Source organism: Octopus bimaculoides, chromosome 8 (genome assembly GCF_001194135.2).
Source record: "Octopus bimaculoides isolate UCB-OBI-ISO-001 chromosome 8, ASM119413v2, whole genome shotgun sequence".
NCBI classification, from domain to species: domain Eukaryota; kingdom Metazoa; phylum Mollusca; class Cephalopoda; order Octopoda; family Octopodidae; genus Octopus; species Octopus bimaculoides.
The window spans coordinates 30,846,936-30,850,721 of NC_068988.1; the positions used below are offsets into that span (position 1 = coordinate 30,846,936).

At 34.5% G+C, this 3,786-nt stretch overlaps 1 protein-coding gene across 2 annotated transcripts in view; it reads left to right on the forward strand.

Annotated features, from left to right (window-relative positions):
- Nucleotides 1–2,149: 2,149 nt before the first annotated feature.
- The window catches only part of LOC106876625 (uncharacterized), a 13,279-nt gene continuing 11,642 nt past the window's right edge, over nt 2,150–3,786 (forward strand). For both annotated transcript variants that reach the window (XM_014925240.2, XM_014925241.2), the window contains exon 1: nt 2,150–2,275. The gene's annotated coding sequence lies outside the window, so the exon portion shown is untranslated. The remainder of the gene's footprint in view (nt 2,276–3,786) is intronic.

Here is a 3,786-nt window from a genome sequence, read left to right on the forward strand (position 1 = left end):
TTTTACAATTGACATTAGTGCTAACCCAGACAGTCTACTTTCTCCTGTCGCATTTCTTTGGTATGTTTTGATTCTACTTAATGCAGAAAAGGATCGCTCTACAGAAGCAGTGGTAGACGGAATTGTCAAAATCAACTTGCACAGATTGAAGGTCACTGCTGTAAATGTAACTCATTAAATGACTTAACTTCGCTTTTTTAAAATCTTTCATCGAATACGTCACATTGAGCTCATTTTGTAATCGAATTACATCAAAAAATCTGCCATAAGTGATTTTTAAAGAATCTATAGTGTCTACAGGAAATTGTTTGCAATATTCATCAACTTTGTTGAAATTCAAAAGTTTCATGAATTTAAACTCTTCTAAGGATGAACATCGTGCTTTTATTTGGTCAACTACTGTACTGATAATTTTGTTACAATTCATTCTAATAATGTCGTTGAGGCTCAATAGATATATTTTGGGATCTCTGAATTCCGATTCCTGCATCGACTCCATATTTTTCCCCTAACATATCATAAAAGATTGAAAAATTGTCAAGTTTGTTTTCGAGTACAGTTCTAGTTTTATCTATTTGCTCTTTACAATACACTATGTCATGACTTTTACTCTGGATATTAAATAAGACGTCAGTAAAAGAAAAAATGTCACTGAATACTTCTAACAAAAAAAAGAAATCACTGGTTTGACAGACCAGTGAAGATAGAAACTGTATCTAGATGACTTTCCATTTTTTTGTCATATTTACTGATTAAATATATGAGTTCTTTGGTCACCCACCGTTTATAATTAATTGTTTTCCATCGAAGTCTCTTTTCGAAAAACTATTTCTCAAAATATCGTTTATAACACACATTTCACTCATTTGGAAAAAAGTAACACACGTGTAAGCATTTACATAACGGAAAAATAACGTTAGTCAAATTAAATATTTTTGTTTTCAGAACACTCCAAAAATATAATAGTGCAAACAGATGTTTTGGATAAAAAATTCAAACTTACCGCCAGGCTGTTCCAAGAATTATGGCTAATTATAGCAGTTCTTGAGAACTGCTCTAGTTCCGGTTAAAAAGTAGAACCAGCTAACAAAGAGATAGAGAGGTGGGGTCATGCTATTATCAGAAAGCATGACTTCCTATGATAAATTTTTGGAATCACTGACAGTGAGAGGAAGGGGTACAAAATATATATGCTATCGGTCTTGGCATATCTTGTGACAGGTCACTAAGAGAGAGAGAGAAAGAGAGAGAGAGAGAGAGAGAGAGAGAGAGAGAGAGAGGAAGGAAGGACAAACTAACATAGATAGGGAGTTGGGGAGTGTCTATATGCGGGATTCTCAATGCATGCCTTCTCAAAGCTAGTACTAGTCACTTAGAGAGGGGAAGAAGGACAGAATATTTCGAAAACAACTGGACGGATTTTTCTTTGCAAGAAAGTAACTATTTTATCTAATTTTCCGATGATCTAACAAGCCATGCAGCGCATAACTTGCATGCCTGAGAGTGCACGCCCCTGGTGGAAATAGTCCACGAATTTGATGGTGAAAACCGCCACATGCTATTCTGTGTATGATATGATTATCCATCACACAAAATGATTACTTCTTTGTGGGGACCAGGTAGTCTTTATATGAAAGTAAATGATACTTGGTCATCGGAAAGAAGCTCCTGACGGTTTTTCAGCTCATGGAAACAATAAATTGTAACATATTTATGTACATACAGTATATATATTTGGTCAATTTGTAACCGTCGGTTGGACAAATTTTATTGTTTCCTTTACTAAGTTACGTTTAAATTTTCTAGTCAGATCAACATATATCGAATCAAACTTAATTTATTATTAACAACTTAATCGTTTGAAGATAAATCTGGCATTCAAAATGTGATCTTGGCGAGACATACTCATAGTTCAGTATTAAAATAAATATTGTGAATTGGTTTGAACGATAATTAAAATGAGAGTGATCCAGTGCAATATATACAAAGCAATAGAAAGCTATTATACATTAATCTGTCAATATATTGCGATTTTAAAATAAACTTCTTTTATTCACGAACCGTATCAATACAAGTAGATTGGTTAGATTGCGAAGATCAATGGATAGAAGTAGATATTTATTAGAATAGTACTGAAGCTGATGGTAAAGTTCATCACTTATTTATCATCTGAATTGCAAAACATTCTGACAAGAAAGAAGAAAGCAACTTCATAAGACCTCTACTTTAAGAACGCATTTAAGAAAAGGGAATTATTTTGACGGCAATTTCTAAGGTAAGTTAATGTTGTTCACCTATTTTTTTTTTTTAAAGTTTCAGCTTAGAGCTGCGGCCATGCTGTTGCACCACCTATCTTTACATATGTGGAAAGAATTTGACAATATTGTTTTAAGGTCATATCATCTTTATCGAGACCAGTGCAAATAGATCAGCTGGTTTCATCAGTCAGTGGAATTGGCGTCACTTTAGTCCTATCTATCTATCTATCTATCTATCTATCTATCTGTCCTCCAGTTCATTTGGGTCGTGGTTTCGCACGCGCATCCAAGGCATTTTTGAATTGGTATCTCAGTAGCATTTTCCACCCAGCGCAATTTTACTCCGATCAACTCGGTTGGTTGGTTGAGGGCTACTTTCCTTCCGTTTTCTTTTTTTTTATTATTTTACACATCGTCTGGCCAGTTTTAACTCTTCTTCATCTAGAAGGCAATCTTTCAGATTTCGTGCAGCAAGCGTAAAAGGAATTCCCTTTCCAGTATCTCTTGTGACTGTAGCAAATTTAGCGACTACAGCGGAGGTTGTGGTAGTGGCTGCAACGGAGGCGGCGCTGGTGTTCAGGTTACTTACAAAATTTTCTGGTTTCCTTTCTAACTTTAAGTTGCATTACTTTTTAATAGATTTTGTTATTGTTGTTGTTGTTGTTTAGTTGATGCATTGCTGACTTGCCAGAGGTTTTGACGCTGCTAGGAACAAAAATAAGTTCGCCTCAGTGAATGGTTTTGCTGAGGCGCGGTGGCGTCAACTACTGTAGTCAACAGTACGTTAGTATTGTCTTTCTTCTCATATTATTTCTTCATTTTCCAGTTTTCAAAATATTTGCAAAATATTTGCTTTTACCGAAGATCGAAGAAAGTTTAAAGATATTGATGTGCACCCCTTGAAAAGCAGGTTGTGTTTCTAATCGGAAATATTAGTAGAGCCGTGCAGAAACTGTATAAAAAAAGGTGACGAGGAGATTGGAAACGCTTTTACTACTAACGGAGCACTGGCAGTGGCTCTTATGGCTTCTGATCTTAATTGATTGGAAGTGTTATCATGTACACTGTTTTGTCTTGGTAAAAAAAAATGGGTTACAGCAAATATTCTGCTCAATACTACAGATTTACTTGTCAGTTGTTTGACCTTAACTAGTTGAGCATGTCCCTTAGTGTCTGAGGGTATGTGCATCTCTGATCACGAGCAGAAGTAGTGGGGGAGCTTCATAGCCACGTGTTGAGAGGAATTCTTTGGGGTTTGAATAATTCCCCTCGGGAAACCTTATTCAAGGACCTTTCGAGTTGGATGGTCTACTAGACATGAAGAAAATTCTAACTGTGCCCCACCTGCAAGGTCATGCGCTGCACTCTCAATCAATAATAATAATAATAATAATAATAATAATAATAATAATAATAATAATAATAATAATAATAATAATAATAATAATAATTGTTATTATTATTATTATTATTATTATTATTATTATTATTATTATTATTATTATTATTGTTCAGTAGTTTTATTTTT